The sequence below is a fragment of the Acinonyx jubatus genome, chromosome A1 (assembly GCF_027475565.1).
Source record: "Acinonyx jubatus isolate Ajub_Pintada_27869175 chromosome A1, VMU_Ajub_asm_v1.0, whole genome shotgun sequence".
NCBI lineage: Eukaryota > Metazoa > Chordata > Mammalia > Carnivora > Felidae > Acinonyx > Acinonyx jubatus.
Genome location: NC_069380.1, coordinates 107785384 through 107803624, shown reverse-complemented (window position 1 = coordinate 107803624; position 18241 = coordinate 107785384). Strand labels below are relative to the sequence as shown.

General features: G+C 39.9%; 1 long non-coding RNA gene across 2 annotated transcripts; it reads left to right on the top strand.

Moving 5' to 3' along the window:
* On the top strand, positions 1-17018 carry LOC113604566 (uncharacterized). 2 transcript variants are annotated; one of them, XR_003426545.2, is made up of 3 exons: positions 1-475; positions 9158-9285; positions 15464-17018. It is a non-coding gene; the product is annotated as an uncharacterized LOC113604566 (long non-coding RNA). The 2 variants fall into 2 exon arrangements; XR_008297656.1 differs by lacking the exon at positions 1-475 and adding an exon at positions 3801-4322.
* The last annotated feature ends 1223 nt before the right edge of the window (positions 17019-18241 follow it).

Sequence of the window (18241 nt, the reverse complement as noted above, 5' to 3'; positions counted from 1 at the left end):
AGGTCCGGGAGAACCTGCCTTGGCATCCATCACCCTTCCTGATGCCTCTGCCCCAGCCACACTACCTTCTTCAGCGCTATTTTGTTTGCTAGTCCCTCCTCCTGGGATGTTCTCCTAGGTAGTTACTGCCCTCATTCCCTTCAGGCCGATCAAATACCACTTTATAGGAAAGGCCTTATCATTCAGGGGACTAATGACTACTAGGAAGGAATTTTTCACTCATCTCTCTTCTCTTTTCCCTGCTTTGTTTTTCTTTACAGCAGTTACCGGCGCCCGTTAAATAATATATTTACCTGCTTATAAGCTTAAGGCCAGTAACCCCCACCTGGAACAGAAGTTCCTGGAGGGCGCTTCCAGGAGCTCAGTACCCGGAAGGAAACTTGTGGGAGGTGCCAGGAGGGGGCGGGGCTTGTTGTGGCAGCTTCCGGAAGGGGCAGTGCCAGAGGATTCTGGAAAGGCTCTGGTATTCCCAGAGGTGAGGCAGAGCGGTGGTGTGGGGGAGTGGGCCGTGGATGAGACTGTCGTTGTAGCTGCTGTGGCTTAGGGCATGTGTCCGCCCCTCCCTTCAGGCCTGTCCAGTCGGAGCAGCCGCTCAGGACCCGCAAGGCACGGCCGGGTGGGCCCCGTGGGGGCTGTATCCCGTCGAGGGGCTTTCTCATTGACAGGTGGAATAGAGGGTGCACCCTGAGGAGGGGTGTGGGGGTCCCCAGTGATGTCTTAGCCAGCATTTGCAAGGCTGAGGATGCTTTGTGGAGTTTTATTTAAATTTTGTACAGATTCTTTATGCTTTTGAAACCGGGAAAATAATTTTGTTGGAAAGCATTTGAGGGTTCAGAGAAGTGGTAGGAAAAGACCACGGGTATTGAGCAAAGCCAAAATTTTGTGTTTTGAGGGAACTTTTCAGTACCTTTCTGAAAATGCTTTTGTAATGTGGAAGATCCGCAAACCCCCAGGAGGTCTACCTTCTCTGATATTCCTCTCTGAAAAGTCCTTCTTTCCTTACCTCATGAATTTAATGCCATCAAAACTTAACTAAAGTAATAACCAAACCCTCCCTTGCACGTTATGGGCTCAGAGCTGTCAATTTCTTTATCTTCTTGGTTTCACTGGCAAGCACTTCCCTTCATTTTTTGACACAGTGAGTCTACGCCACCTAACTCCCTGAAATTGTGTGGTCAAGTGGTCGGGGTCCTCCTAGTGGCCAAATCTAGGTATTTTTACCTTTTTTTTTTTTTTTTTTTTTTCTCCTGTTAACAGAAGCACAGTTAATGATTCTTGGTTCTTCCTTTTTTACCAACTTCGCTTTCTGGTTCTTCACCATTGGCCTACCTTTCTCCTGTATGTGTTTCCTGATGTAATTCCATTTTCCTTTTTAGAATACTATCCTGTAGGAGGATGCATCCTATCCGCTCCTGATACTTTAACAACTGTTTATAGGCTTATGGTTTGTTAAACTATTTTGTTTGTTTGTTTTCAAATCTTTCTCTTAAGTTTATTCCTATAGCCTTATATCCATGTTCCTAGTGGATATATCTACCTGAACTTCCCACATGAATGTAAAGGATAGATGGGAATTATTAAATGAATGATTGGGGTGCCTGGGTGGCTCAGTTGGTTAAGCGACCAACTCTTGATTTCTGCTCAAGTCATGATCTTATGGTTTGTGGGGTTGAGCCCCACATTGGGCTCTGTGCTGACGGTGTGGAGCCACCTTGGGAGTCAGTCTCTCTCTCTCTCTCTCTCTCTGCCCCTCCCTCACTCTCTCCAAATAAATTAACATAAAAAAATAAACGAATGATCATAAATAGGACTCTAGGGAGGAAAAAATGCACTTAAAATGACTGTTAACCCTTGGGTGACAGACCTTGAGAATATTATGAAAATCAAGGACTTTCTCCCTAAAAAGCTGCACACTAATTTTTACCTATAGTTTCAGAACTTCCCAGACTTAGTGTAGTTCATGAACTCAGATATGGATTAGGGCTTTCTGAAATAATGACAAAATGCAAAAGTGTGTTTTCACAGATAAACATTAGATTTAGAAGCTTACAATAAAAATACATTGTAGTCTGAGCTTTATGGACCATTAACCTAATTTAGTACTTCAGACTCACTTATGGAAACTTAATCTTTGGAAGCAGCATCAAGAATGAAGAGTCTGGAGCCCAAGCATGAGAGTTTCTGATTAACTGTGGTTTGTGTGTTTCGTAGTCCAAAAGGGATCTACCTTACTTTGGTCAGAGGCCAGAGTGCTACAGACCTTTCAGAAAATGTTTGCTTAGGGAGACTGTTGTCTGCTCCTCTCCTGAGGACCAAAGGACAGCTGAGGTTCTGAGGCCTACTGCTGTCTGAGTAGGCAAGAATGACAGAGGTACAAGAGACTTCTGCGGTTTTATTCTAGCACAGCCTGCCTTTGATGACTGGTAGGACTAGTGATTTCTCAGTTCACAGTTATTCCTTTAATGGTGAGTGCTGCTTTGAGATTGACCTCACTCTTTACTGAATTAAATCTCTTTCATCTCTTCTTGTGCCAATAGGCTACTTAATATTTCTTTATTATATTTTGTACAGATGAGATCTAAGGAGACTTTAGCCACTCTTTTTTTAAAGCCTTCTCTTGGCTTTCATGATCCTACTGTCTTCTGTTTTTTTTTGTTGTTGTTGTTTTGTTTTTCTGTCTCTCTGGGTACAACTTCTCCGCTTTCCTGTGGTCCTCTTTCTCACTTCTCAGTTAGGGTCAGAGTTTCTTTGTAGCCATTTTGCTTTCCCCGAAGGCTCATCATTGCAAATACTACCTAGGTATTGAGAACTCTTTAATTTTTAATTCTAATTTTTACCGTTTTCTGGCTAGAAGCTGCAGCTCTACTTAAATGGCCCACAAGTTCTTCCATCTTACAGTATCCCAAACCAGGCTCATTTTATGTCCCTTAAATGGTTCTTGCTTCTGTTTTACCTATTTTTGTGAATGGCAAAAATAACTTTCTCCTAGTTATAGATTTTTGTTCTAGATTCCATCTTATCCCTCCACTGCTCTTAGTAACTAATATGAAATAACTTTCATTCTTTAACTTTAGCAAGAAATTGATTTGTTTCTATTTCATTTTTAATATTCACAGTTTAAGAGCTTAGATATATACTTCCCATTTTATCCATGAGGAAGTAGGCTTCCTTTTTAAATTATTAATTACATAAAGAACATCTATGTACTTGATCCTTTTAAACAATTTAGACAAAACAGAAACAGAGAAAGATGTTACAATGCCCTCTTCCTTCATTTTCTTCCTATCTCTAGAGCAAGTGGTTTTCAATTGGGAATGATTTGCCCTCCAGGGAGTATGTAGCAAGGTCTAAAGATAATTTTGACTGAAGGTAATTTGGTCATGACTGAGAGGGTATTATTAGCATCTGGAGGGTGGAGGGTAGGGGTGCTGCTAAATGTCTACAGTGTACAGAACAGCCCTGTGACAAAGTACCATCGGTCCCAAATGTGACTAGGGCCAAGGTTGGGAAACCCTGTTCTAGAGGAAATCACTATATATCCATAATGTACTGTCTAATGCTGTAAACGCTAGCCACATGAGGCTGTTTAAATTGAAATTAATTCAAATTAAATAAAATATGCAATTCCTCAGTTAGATTAACTATGTTTTAAGTGTCCAGCAGCCATATGTGGCTACTGAATTGAATAGATTATAGAACCTTTCCATTATTAACAGTAGGTTTTATTAAATATTTTAGGCATATATTATACAAAGTATATTTTACATAAATAGAATCACATCATACATGTTATTCTACAGTTTACTTTTGTTAATAATATGTCTTGAAAATTTTTCTATTTTCTGTTTTTAGTACATATAATTAAATTTAGTGGTCTTTTACCTCTCTGACCTCAGCCGCAGCAATATCTTACTTGATACATCCCCAAAGGCAAGGAAATTAAAAGCAAAAATGAACTATTGGGACCTCATGAAGATAAAAAGCTTCTGCACAGCAAAGGAAACAATCAACAAAACTAAAAGGCAACCAACAGAATGGGAAAAGATATTTGCAAATGACATATCGGACAAAGGGCTAGTATCCAAAATCTATAAAGAGCTCACCAAATTCCACACCCGGAAAACAAATAACCCAGTGAAGAAATGGGCAGGAAACATGAATAGACACTTCTTTAAAGAAGACATCCAGATGGCCAACAGGCACGTGAAAAGATGCTCAACATCGCTCCTCATCAGGGAAATATAAATCAAAACCACACTCAGATATCACCTCACACCAGTCAGAGTGGCCAAAATGAACAAATCAGGAGACTAGAGATGCTGGTGAGGATGTGGAGAAACGGGAACCCTCTTGCACTGTTGGTGGGAATGCAAACTGGTGCAGCCGCTCTGGGAAACAGTGTGGAGGTTCCTCAAAAAATTAAAAATAGACCTACCCTATGACCCAGCAGTAGCACTGCTAGGAATTTACCCAAGGGATAAGGGAGTGCTGATGCCTAGGGGCACTTGTACCCCAATGTTTATAGCAGCACTCTCAACAATAGCCAAATTATGGAAAGAGCCATTCATCAACTGATGAATGGATAAAGAAATTGTGGTTTATATACACAATGGAGTACTACGTGGCAATGAGAAAGAATGAACTATGGCCCTTTGTAGCAACGTGGATGGAACTGGAGAGTGTGATGCTAAGTGAAATAAGCCATACAGAGAAAGACAGATACCATATGTTTTCACTCTTATGTGGATCCTGAGAAACTTAACAGAAACCCATAGCGGAGGGGAAGGAAAAAAAAAAGATGTTAGAGTGGGAGAGAGAGCCAAAGCATAAGAGACTTTTAAAAACTGAGAACAAACTGAGGGTTGATGAGGGCTGGGAGGGAGGGGAGGGTAGGTGATGGGCATTGAAGAGGGCATCTTTTGGGATGAGCACTGGGTGTTGTATGGAAACTAATTTGACAATAAATTTCATATATAAAAAAACAACAAAAAAATAAATTTAGTGGTCTTTTGAGATAATTCAGTTTTATAATTTAGCAGTATGTAATTTTACTTTTTAAAAAGTTTTTGTGCTTGAATATGATATGCGTTGTTTTTTGTCTAGTTTATTTTACTCAGTGTTATGTTTTTAAGATATACCCATGTTGTTTTTGTGTATCTGTAGTTCATTCCTTTTAAGTACTTTATAGTATTCCATTGGATGACTGTATCATAGTTTATTTATCCATTCTCTTGAGGGACATAAGAATTTCTTCCACTTTGGGGATATAATGTACTCTGGTCTGAATATTCTTGTTAACTGTACACACATCTCTATTCATTTCATGCATAGGAATGGAGTGATAGTGTCATTGGAATTTACTAATTATGACACTTTCTCAAAACAGTTGTATCTTCCCTCTGACCAACTATGTGTGAGAGTTCCCATTGCACTGTCACCTTACCAGTATTTTGTGTTTGTCAAACTCTTATGTTTCAGACTTTCTGTTGGCGTGTGATTGTATCCTGTAGTTTTGTTTTACATTTCTCTGATTATGAATGATATTGAACATATTTCATATATGTATTGGCCACCTGGATATTCTTTTATGAGTTATTTTTGAGTCTCTGATGCATTTTTCTATTGATTTATTTTTCTTACTAATTTGTAGGAATATTTGACATATTCTGGATACAAACTTTATACTGTTTATATATGTTGCAAAGGTATTCTCTTGTTGTAATGGCTTGCCTTTTCTTTCTTAGTGGCATTTTTTTTTTGAAGAGAAAAAAAAGAAAACCTTTCTTCCTAAGATCATTCCCCAATAGCAAAATAACACTACAAAAATGCTCTGTTTAAGTGGGCTTGGTTCTTCATTTCCAACATTTACAATCACTTCAATATAATCTGAAAAGAAAAAAAAATTGTGTAAATCATTGTGTAAAATTAATTTTCTCTTTTTTTTCAATATATGAAATTTATTGTCAAATTGGTTTCCATACAACACCCAGTGCTCATCCCAAAAGGTGCCCTCCTCAATACCCATCACCCACCCTCCCCTCCCTCCCACCCCCCATCAACCCTCAGTTTGTTCTCAGTTTTTAAGAGTCTCTTATGCTTTGGCTCTCTCCCACTCTAACCTCTTTTTAAATTTTCTCTTTTTTCACATTGTATTCCAGTTTTGTTTTTTGTGTTTTTAAAAAAAATTTTTTTTTTACATTTATTTATTTTTGAGAAACAGAGTGAGACAAAGCATGAACGGGGGAGGGGCAGAGAGAGAAGGAGACACAGAATCCGAAGCAGTCCAGGCTATCAGCACAGAGCCTGATGTGGGGCACGAACCCACAAACTGTGAGATCATGACCTGAGCCGAAGTTGGACGCTCAACCTACTGAGCCACCCAGGATGTAGCCACCAGTAAATCATCATCAAATGACTATACTTGCATATATCCCTTAAAATTTTAGAGCATTGATTTCTTCCCAACAGTAGGGAAATGCTTGTTTTATCCTCTATAGTGTTTAATTGAATGCTGTATCAGAACTAGTTGATACTGACTTAGAACTTGATTATTCACTTTTTAAGCTCTTCTTATCCTTAGTACACAATAAGTTACTGTTTACTGGGTGATGTAGGGCAAGTTAACTTAATGACACTGTGGACTAATTTCCATAGCTATAGAAATTGGACACTATGTCAATTCCATAATTTTGTTATTATAACAAATAGCCTATTGCTTAGATAGAACAGTTGAAAGAATTTGTAAACAAAAGGACTAAGCAGATGATTGAGTTTTTGCTAATTGGTCAGGTCAAGGGAGAGAATTATAACGACTATAGATTTCTGGTTGATTTATAGCATCACCTCAGAGAGATGGCACCTTACTTCTTGGTCACATGTTATTACTGAAGTATTTCTTGGTGCTGGGGGAGTAAGGATGGTGTCATCAGCCTGACTTCAAGTTACTAATAGGGAAATGAGTGTCCTGCCCATTTCTTTCAGTGGACTAAGCATAGATATCCTTTAGGGAAGACTTTCCTGGTATTTCACATAATATAAGTCTTTCATTTTTGTTCTTTTTAAAGCTTGTTTGGCTATCCTGGGTCCTTGCATTTCCATATGAGTTTTAGAATCAGCTGGTCACTTTCTGCAAAAATGCCATCTGAGATTTTGGTGGAGATTGTATTGAATTTCTAAATCAATTTGCCAACTTAATATTAAGTCTTCTAGCCCACAAAAACAAAATGTTTTCTTTTCACTTAGAGTTTTAAAAATTTCTGTCAGCATTATTTTGTAGTTTTCAATGTAGAAGTCTTATGCTTTTGTTAAATGTTTCTATGTATTGTATTGTTTTAAATGTGTATATATTTATTCAAATTTCCAGTGGAATTAACAGGCAGCATTATATTAGTTTCAGGTGTACAATATAGTGATTCAGCAGTTCTATAAAATATTCTGTGCTTATCATGGTAAGTGTATTCTTCATCCTATTCAGCCTGTTTCACCCATTCCCCCCATCCACTTTCCCTCTAGTAACCACCAGTTTATTCTCTATAGTTAAGAGTCTGTTTTTTGGTTTGTTTCTTTTTTTCTTTGATCTTTTGTTTTGTTTCTTAAATTGCACATCTGAGTTAGATGATTTGTCTTCCTCTGACTTATTTCACTTAGCATTATACCCTCTAGATCCATCTATGTTTTTGCACATAGCATAATATTCATCACGCATGTGTGTGTGCACGTACACTGCATTTTCTTTATCCATTCATCCATGAATGGACACTTGGGTTGCTTCCATATTTTGGCTATGGTAAATAATGCTTCAGTAAACATAGGGGTGCATATATCTTTTCAAATTAGTGTTTTTGTATTCTTTGCAAGTACCCAGTATATTTTTTTAACCTCTTTTAAAATTTTTTGAGGAGCTTCCATACTAGTTTTTACAGTGGCTGCACAAGTTTGCATTTCCACCAAGTGGCAAGAAGGTTTCTTTTCCTCTTCATTGTCACCAACACTTGTTGTTTCTTGTGTTTTTGAGTTTAGCCATTCTGACAGGTGTGAGGTGATACCTCATTGTGGTTTTGATTCACCTTTCTTTGATGTTGAGTGATGGTGAGCATCTGTTCATACGTCTGTATGTCTCCTTTGGATAAATTGTCTGTTCATGTCTCCTGCCCACTTTTTAATTGGATTATTTTTTTGTGTGTTGAGTTGTGTAAGTTCTTTATGGATTTTGGATACTAAACATTTATCAGATATGTCATTTGTAAATACTTTCTGTCACTGAGTAGCTTATCTTTTTGTTTTGTTGATTGTTTCCTTCACTGTGCAGAAGCCTTTTATTTGATGTAGTCCCAATAGTTTATTTTTCTGTTGTTTCTCTTGACACAGAAGACATAGCTAGAAAAGTGTTGCTATATTCTTCTTGATGCTGTTGTTAGTTGAGTTGTTTTCTTGGTTTCATTTTTGAAATGTTTGTTGTTAGTTTATATAAATACAGTTGATTTTTGTGTATTGATCTCCTCTCCTGTGAATTTGCTAAACTTTTTGACCAGTTCTAATAGTTTTCTTGTGAATTCCTTGGATTTCCTATTTGTAGTCTGTAAATCACAGTTTTATGTTTTCCTTTATAAGTTTTAAAAATTATCTTACTGTTTTGGCTAGAATTTCCAGTATAGTGTTAAACAGAAGTGGTAAGAGTAGACATCCTTCTACTGTTCCTGGTCTTAGCAGGGAAGCATTCTGTCCTTCATCATTAAATATGATGCTAAGTTGTGAGATATTCATACATATTGTTAAAGAGAAAATCATAGGCCCATGATGGAGTTACTTAGGCTAAGGCCCATGTCAACAAAACAAGACTTAATATCTAACTGACCTAGTTATAGGCTTTTGAGAATTTAACCTTGAATCACTCAGTGGAATATCCTGGGCAGTATTAGGAAATGTACTGAAAACCCCATTCCATTCCCCTTAGAGAGGTGACCTTGCTTAAACAGTGCATTCCTGGCTAATAAATTCCTTTTTATATGCCTGGTCTTTGCTTTTAGAAACCTTCCTTTTATTTAACTTGGGTGGAATTCCCCTCTGCTTGCTAGATGGAATGCAGCCTGATTCATGAATCATTTAAAAAAGCCAATTAGATCTTCAAATTTCTTGATAAAATTTTGTTTCTTAACAGATTTGGTGACAACATCAGGATACCAAGTGAACTTCTGACGGCATTTGGAGACAAGGAGAAACACAGGCATGGCACTCCGAGAACTCTTTTTAGTTCATAGTCTATCTCGTCATTTCTGAGGGCTGTTGGTAAGTCCCTCTTGGTTTTAGCTGCATTCTGTTTTGTGTTTGAGTTACTGTTCTAATTGGTTTTCCAGTCCAGGGTTAATGAGTCATTGTAGCCTGACAGAGGAGGCTCTGATGGAGCACTAGTCTGTAGCCCTTGGTTTAGTCTGCAATTCCACATTAGAATCCTTTCCCATTTCCCATTTGCAGTCCTCATTTATTGGGGTTTGCTAGCTTAGTCCATGCATGGAATTGCTTGTGGTGCACATGGGGACTTCTTTTGGCCAGTCCACAGTGACATATTTTGGTTAGTCCTGATGTGCTCAAGTGCATGTTTATTTGTCTTGTTTTTTGTAAATAAAGACTATTGCTAGCCGGGATCTTGGAGGCCAAAAAGCTGTAAAAGTTGCTGGGCAAGGGTCAAGCATTTAAGAGCTGTTGAGAAGCAAGGAAGCAAGCATTCCTAACAAAAGACTACCATGTTAGGATAAGCTGGCTACAGAACTGGTTAGGTTGCTGGTAAGTCACTTGCCTCAAGAAAATGTCTGTGCAGTGAGGCACGCTGTAAAACATGCACAATCCCGAACTCAGCACCATATCCCTTTTAGGTATTAGTTCAGCTCCCAGAGACCCAAAGGCTTAGCTAATGGGATCCTTAAATTCTAGAGTCAGGTGCATCACCTTCCAGCACACATGATTATTTTATGTCTAAAATCTGTGGTACCAGGAGCTGTGAATATTTACAAGAATGGCAACATTTTACCAAAAACAGCCTAGAATTACAGTGGCCGTTATGGGGAACATTCCAGTTGTGACGAGATGGTTCACTTCAGAAGTGCACTTGAAAGTAAGGATTCCTGAATTAAATGAATGGAATGGAATACGTCTTTTAATTAGAATGCAGAAACTTCCAAAAGGCTCTAAGGTTCTAAAATAGCTTCATGCAGAGATTCATTACAGAAGGCTAATGAATAATTAAAAACACAAGAGGAACCTAAAATAAAGTATGATATGATTGATGTGACTACCACTGCTCTTCTCTATTTTTCTTTACCTGAGTACTCACATTTTACTAATTTTCTCTCTGAACTGAATTTCTACCCTTGAGAAACTGTTAAACAGTTACCTTTTATTTATTTTTATATTTTTATTAAAAAAATTTTTTTAATGTTTATTTATTTTTGAGAGAGGGAGCATGAGGAGGGGAGGGCAGGCTCTCTGCTGCCAGCACAGAGCCCATTGCAGGGCTCAAACCCACAAACCATGAGATGACCTGAGCTGAAACCAAGAATCAGATGCTTAATGGATTGAGCCACCCAGGTGCCCCTGAACAGTTGCCTTTTAAAATTAAGTTACCTCTGGAGCACCTGGGTGGCTCAGTCGGTTAAGTGTCCAACTCTTGGTTTCAGCTCAGGTCATGATCTTGCAGTTTCCCTAGTTTGAGGCCTACTTAGGGCTCTGTGCTGGCAGTTCGGACCCTCCTTGGGATTCTCTCTCTCCCTTTCTCTCTCTGCCCCTCCCCCACTCACACTGTATCTGTCTCTCAAAACAAATAAATAAACTTAATAAAAAAATTAAATTAAATTATCTCAAGGTACATATCAACCCCCTCAGTTACCTTTCATCTCTTGGAGAAAGACAGAACTAAGAGCCATAGTTAAAGAATTTTTAAACTTATGGAGGAAGCACAAAAATTTTTTGAAGAATTTATAGTTTTCATTGAGGCTTCTAGAAGTGCTGACAATACTGACTCATTCTTTGGCCCTCCATTTTGTTTGGTTCACTTGATGACCTCTCTTAGGGCTATGGGCTCTTGGTCCCTTGGAAGTTAATATACATATGTTAGAAATGCCCACCAAGGCTAGGATATGGGGAGGCTTGTTTTGGCCTCCCATGAATCTGTTAGAGATAATACAGTCTTTCCCCTTCTTGATGAAGAGGTGGTGCCATAAGATGTAATTAAGGGTTAATCTGAGGTGCCTGGGTGGCTCAGTTGGTTGAGCATCCAACTTTGGCTCAGGTCATGTTCTCACTGTTAGTGAGTTCAAGCCCCACATCAGGCTCACTGCTGCCAGTGCAGAGGCAGCTTTGGATGCTCTGTGCCCTTTTCTCTGCCCCTCCCCTGCTTGCGTTCTCTCACTCTGTCTCTCTCTCGAAAATAAACATTTATTTAAAAAAGGTTAGCTGTCAGGTGCGTGCAAACTCTCTGAGGTGTTTTGATCTCACTACGTTGTTATTCTGTGCATCCTCTTCCTCTATAAAATCTGTGGACTAAGGTTAAGACCCTGCAGAGAATAACTGCACAGCTCGATTGTCATCTGCTCAGTTCCCCCTGTCAGTAAGTTACCCTGATAAGGAAAAATTATGTTATAAGATGGCTGACAGGACTGATAGGGGAACTCCAGTTGCCACCCCAAGACTCCACTTCTGGGTTCTTCTCCCTACGCCACTTGCCACGTGCACCAAATTACTTCTGATGTGGAAGTAACAGACTGTAAATTGTCCCCCATGCTTGTACTCGGGGTTCAGACCTCTGGAGAGCAATCTCCTCTGAGCCCGCCAGTGTGAAATAAACCTCCTGCCTTCCAAGATCTCCAAGTGCCACTTGGTTCTTCTGCCAGATGATCCAGACCAGGTTCCATAACAACCCCGAATAAAACTGTGTAAACTATATGGAGTGGCTTGCTTTGTTTTCCAGTCTCAAAGTGCCTTCTCACTTTGGGGGATGCTTTACTGTCCTTCTCTCACCTTCTAACAAGGCCTGTGATCCCGAGCTGCCAGATCTTTATCAGCTTGTGCACATGTTGGTCGAACCTGGGGAAGCCCAAAAATGGATGCAGGAAGCAAGATGGCAAACCCTCAAAGATGATATTCAGGATCCTCAACCAAAAAGGGCTCACAAAATAGCAACTGAACTTTTACAAGCCATTCCCAGAGTTTTCCCTGCTTGCACTGATTGGTCTATTATTCAAGAATGCAAATAAAAGAAAGATCTGTTGCAGACTTCAAGGTCCATTTGAAAGCATTCTTCCAATGGCGTTCTGTTCAATACAATTAATAAGTCTACCCAATCTCTCTAGCTGCCTTATTTGTAAATGGATTATCCCCTGACATTTGTGGATTAATAAAAAGACAAAATAGGATAGGAGGCCTATTTTGAACTCATGACCATACTGAAAACTTTGAAAGTCTTTGGACCAAGGTCATAAACTAATGGCCTTACAACTACAACTGCTCCTAGGCCAGAGACCTCAGTTAACACTGAGCCACCCATGTTGCATCCCCCTGGGAGTCCATTATCAATAAGCTGGCCCAGGAGCTGATGTCTCACTTGTAATTAATTAGGGCACTGGTGAAAAAATTGTCCTATAAGGTCCTATACAAGTTTATTAATAATCAGATACCTATATGGATTCCTCCCAAAATTGACAGAGACCTTCCAGTAAACTACTACCAGTAATATCCTTAAATAGCCAAGGGGAATGGTGAATATGAGAGCTATGTTTTCTACTTTAAACCCCATTCTCCTAGGACAACAATTCCCTTGGAGTGAAAGAGAAGTTTCCATACTGGGAGGTATCTAATAAAGTTCAGAGAGAATTTATATCTCAACAAGTACAGATGACTCTGGCCCCTTTCATTGAAAAACATTTCTTTCTCCCCTGTGATACAGGGCCTTGGTCAGTCTATTAGCTAGAGATCTCCTTTCTAAATTCAAATGTGAATACAGTTTGCCTCCAATGGTGACTTCACCTTAGAGTTCCCTTACTAACCTGAATCTGATTTTTAATGTTCTTCTTTTTTTTTTAATATTTACTTTTTGCATGGGAAGGAGGGGCAGAGAGAGAGGGAGACAGAGAATCCCAAGCAGGCTCTGCACTGTCAGTACAGAGCCCAGCATGGGGCTTGAACCCATGAACCATGAGATCATGACCTGAGCCAAAATCAAGAGCCTAATGCCCCCACGTGCCCCAGATCTTTAATGTTCTTTACAATCTGTCCTTGATACAGAAGATGGATTCCAGCAGAAGTTTCCTAATTTAATTGAGGTGCCTGGCATTCATTGGGCTACTTTGATTACTGACAATGGGAGAATAAAAAGTGTAGAGCATATAAACATTCAAATAGACAAAACCTAACCTCTTCCTAAATTGCCCCAATAGGTGTTAAAGCTTGAGGCCATACAAGGTATCACACCACTAATAGAAGACCTAATTATCCAGGGGTTAATCATTCCCTGTACTAGCTCCTATAATACTCTTTTTTTTTTTTTTTTTTTTTTTTGGTCTTCCACAAACATAGTGGGAGGGAATGGCAATTTGTCCAGGACTTAAGAGCTATAAACAAGGTAGTTATTTCCTGTTTCCTTGTTGTTCCAAACCTGAATATTCTTTTGTCACAAATTCCACCAGAGTCAAAATTGTTTATTCTTGGAGACCATTTTAAGCATTCCTGTAGATTCCAATAGTATCTATTTGGTTTTACTTGGAACAGTCAACAGTGTACTTGGACAGTTATGCCTTGAGGGTTCGTGGAGGCCCTTTCTTATTTCTCCTAAGTGCTCCACCAAAATTTAAGTACACTCCAATTCACTGGGAATTGACCCTTTTACAATATGTGGATGACTTCTTGTGGTCAGTTACGAAAAGGGCTTCCATAAAAGATTCCATTTAATTGCTGTAACAGCTAAAAAAACAGTTACCTAGGTCATAATCTAAGTGCTAAAGGATTCTAGCTATCTTCAAAAAGAATTAAGCCAAGCTAGGAGTTTCCTAGATCCCAAACTTTGTGGATTTTTAGGTCTACCTGGTTATTACAGACAATGGGTTTCTAACTTTTCCTTATTTGTTTCCTACTTTGTGAGCTTACTAAAATTTCAGTCTTCACATCCTTTCCTGGGACGATAAATATGAATAGGCCTTTATAAAATTAAAACAAGCCCCACAAGAGCCACCTGCATTAGGGCTATCTATTCAAAACCTTTTACCTTATTTGTACAGGAGAGATAACCAAGACCCCTGGCTCACACAAAAACAAGGCAGTAAACATAGAGCTACTGCCTATTGTAGCAATCAACTTGATTGAGTTGCTTGAGCCTGTCCATACTGCCTTAAGGCTATACCTGCAGCTGCAAAATTGGTAGAAGCCTCCACAGATCTAACCTTAGGAAATGACATTTGTTTTCAAACTCTACCAGCTGTCAGAAGCCTTTTAACTCTGAATTAACTCAGTATTTCTATGCACTGCCCACTAATCTTTTATGAGATCTTTTTGTTTTCACCACCTAATCTACATGTAAAATGTTGTAACATTCTCAATCCTGCTACATTACCACCCCTGCATAATGAAGCTGAGCCCCATGACTGTGAGGTAATTAACATACCATTTCTTAACACCTCATCCTTATTTATAAGACACACCTTTAATCCTGATCTAATTTTGTGTGTTAATGGATCATGTCATAAAAATGAGAAAGGGAATTTCAGGCTACTGTGCTGTTACCACCCAATATGAACAACTGGAAAAGAGAAATCTCCCACAAGCTAACTCATCCCAAAAAACAGAACTCCATACCCTTACCAGAACATTCTAGATATCAAAATGCTAAATTGTTTATATTGATAGCCAGTGTGCCTTTGGGGTCGTTCATGATTTTGGAATGTTATGGAAACAAAAAGGTTTTCTCACATTCACTGGGACTCCAGTAAAAAATATTCAAGTAAAACAGTTTTCTAATGCTATTCTTCTACTTTCTGAAATTACTGTCATCAAAATTGAGGCTCACACCAAAAGGACTGAAGCAGAATATCAGGTAATGTTCTAGGTGAGTTTCATGCAAAGCAGAAGCAACAGAATCTGTAAACGTTCATCTGTAGATGTTCATTCTGCTCCTGCAAAAAATGACCTCTTTTGCCTCATGTTCTTATGACATGGCAGTTGTGTGTTCCTGAATTAGAAAGATTAAATGGGCTGTAAATTGAATAAACAGTGAAGGCTATGAGAAACCCAAGTTGGTTCTTCTAGTTACTGAGCAAATCCCATTGTTTGGTTGTTGCATTTCTTTTCCCCCCATGGTGGGAAACCATGATGACTCAAATTACAAACATTGGTGAGGAGACTTCCATAAAATTTCAAAAACAGTCTATCAGCAATGTCTGACCTGTCAGGTCTGTAATCTTAGAAAAACTATTTATGTTCCCAGAGCCCTCAAACTTTCTCCCTCTGGACCTTTGGAACACATGAGCCTGGACTTCATTCATTTCCTCCAGGTATGGGTTATCAGTATGCTCTTGTTACTGTATATATGTCTCCTGTGATGAGGCTTTTTGGGGGTGACAGTGGGGTTCATGGGGTCTGGAGCCGATGACCAAGAAAGAATTCTTGAAGACATCTTTGGTGCAAAAAGGTGATTTTATTAAAGTATGGGGACAGGACCCGTGGGCAGAAAAACTGCCCCTGGACCATGAGGAGAGACTGGTTACATACTATGGGGTTGGGGCAGGTAAATTCCAGGGGAAGTTTCCAGTGAGATTTTCATAGGCTAAAGAAGACTTACAGGATAGTGGAGACCTAGCTATTGTCAAGCCTGGTTGTTTTCCCTCTAGCAAAGCATTAGCATTAAGACAGTAAGGAGTTCCCGGAGAGGCTTTTTACTCTGCCTGCCTCATGTATTTGTCAATGGGTTGCAGGTTATAAGGAAACTTGGTTCTATCTGCCATTTCCTTCTGCCTTTGTTTTCCACATCACTATGGACAGGTGGTGGAGACTTAGGTCCTGCAGGACTATGATCTCTATCAGTTAACCATTTGTTTCTACCCTTTTCCTTTGTTCATGGGCAGCCAGGAGTGCCCAAGGAATATCACACATATCCCATCTGGTTGGGTGGGAGAGGGGTGTTTGTGGCCTGTCAGCTTGCCTTATACTCCCTCATCATCCTGGATGGTTTGAAGCTTTCCCTAGCTGTAAGGTTGATGCCCTTACATAGTAAAGAAACTATTATGCCCTTACGTAGTAAAGAAACTATTAGAAAACATGTTTCCATTTGCAGTATACCTTACATAATTTCCAGTGATTTAGGCACCCACTTCACAGGGCAAATCCTACAAGTCTTAATAATGGCCTTGCAAACATTTTAGGATTATCAGTGTCCCTAGCACCCTAAGACATCAGATGAGGTTGAGAGAACTAATAGGATCCTCAAAGTTAAAATCTCTAAGCTTGCTGAAAGAAACTGTTATGGAAACTGGTCTGGATCACCCAGCAGAAGAACCAAGCAGCACTCGGAGATCTTGGAAGGCAGGAGGTTTATTTTACACTGGTGCACACCAAGAGGAGATCATTTTCCAGAGGTCTGAGTCCAGAGCATCAACAGAGGGGACAATTTATAGTATGTTACTTCTGCATTCCTCATTAGTAGTGACAGTGGCAAGCGGGTAGGAAGGAAATCCTGGAAGGGGAGTCTTCAGGCAGGGACTGGAATTCCCTTAGCAGTCCTGTTGGCCATCTTGTAACAGATTTTTCCCTATCAAAACTATACTATACTGCCTTGAGTATTATCTCTAGCTCTGCTGAATATTCACAGTACCCTCTTTGGGAAACATAAAATTCACGCCATATGAGATAGTCACCCTTAGACCATTGTGTGTTGGCATACAACCTTCTGTTGGTCTTCTGTTATCCCCTGCTAATATAGCCAGCTACTGTAGATCTTTAATGTCTTACGCTAAAGCCTATCATTAACAGGTTAAAGCTTTACCTGACCTCAGTTCAAAAGATCCTATTGGTCATAGGCTAGGGCCTGGATACTAGGTATTTTTTTTCATCTTTGTTTTTTTTTAATGAAATTTATTGTCAAATTGGTTTCCATACAACACCCAGTGCTCATCCCAACAGGTGCCCTCCTTGATGCTCATCACCCACTTTCCCCTCCCCCCAACCACCCATCAACTCTCAGTTTGTTCTCAGTATTTTTCCCTCTCTGTAAGTTTTTTTCCCCTTACCCTCTCCCATGGCCTTCTGTTAAGTTTCTCAGGATCCACATAAGAGTGAAAACATATGGTATCTGTCTTTCTCTGTATGGCTTATTTCACTTAGCATCACACTCTCCAGTTCCATCCACGTTGCTACAGAGAAAAGAGACCCTGTAGCATCCTGCAGGGCAGTGTCCCCTCTTCACCAGAACCTGGCATTTTAGGGGTGTCTCCTGTGTGTGTTGCCTGAGACCTGCTGTTGTGGCTGAGTCATATTTGCCTTCAGTCATCTGCCATCACTCTTTTGCCTGCCAGGAGCAGGATTTGGTCCCTATGTTGTTAGCGAGCTAGTCTAAAGCTAAACTGGACTTGATTTGGGTCAGACTAGGCATTTGCCAGAGCTGCAGTAGAACCAAAGTGCAAGGTGTTTTCACTGTGTTGTCCCCTGAAAAGTTTTCATTGGTGGGTGGGACCTGCAGTCATATCAGATGTCTGGCCCCAGCCCACTGTTGGGGCTACAGGTGAGTTGGTGTGTGTGGTTTTCTTCCATTCTCTTCTGGGCAAGATAATTTGGGGTGGTGCTGAACTCTATTGGGACTGCTTGCATACTGCCTTGCCTGTGTGGCAATGCTTTGGACAGACTACTGCAGAGGCCAGGTTGGAGTGGGTGCATCTGCAAAAGAGCATGGCGGTGGGGCCTGCAGTTAGCAAGCTAGGTGGAGAGTGTTTGTGCTATGCTGGTTCCTGCTGATATACAGGCTGGGGGACACCAGCTCTTTGTTCCTAGATAAGTCACCTAAAGATCCTTGCCCCTCCAGCGCATTCTCTGAGATTAATAAACAAATATCCCTCCCATACACCCCAGGCATTTTCAAACTGCTGCTTCAGCGAGGCTGTTTGTTATGCTGTCTTTTTAAGGCTGGGCACTCTCATCTTTCAGCTTTCCCAGAGCCAAGCCCACTGATATTTAAAGTTCCAGTTGTTAAGCCCCACTAGTTTTAAGAACTCAG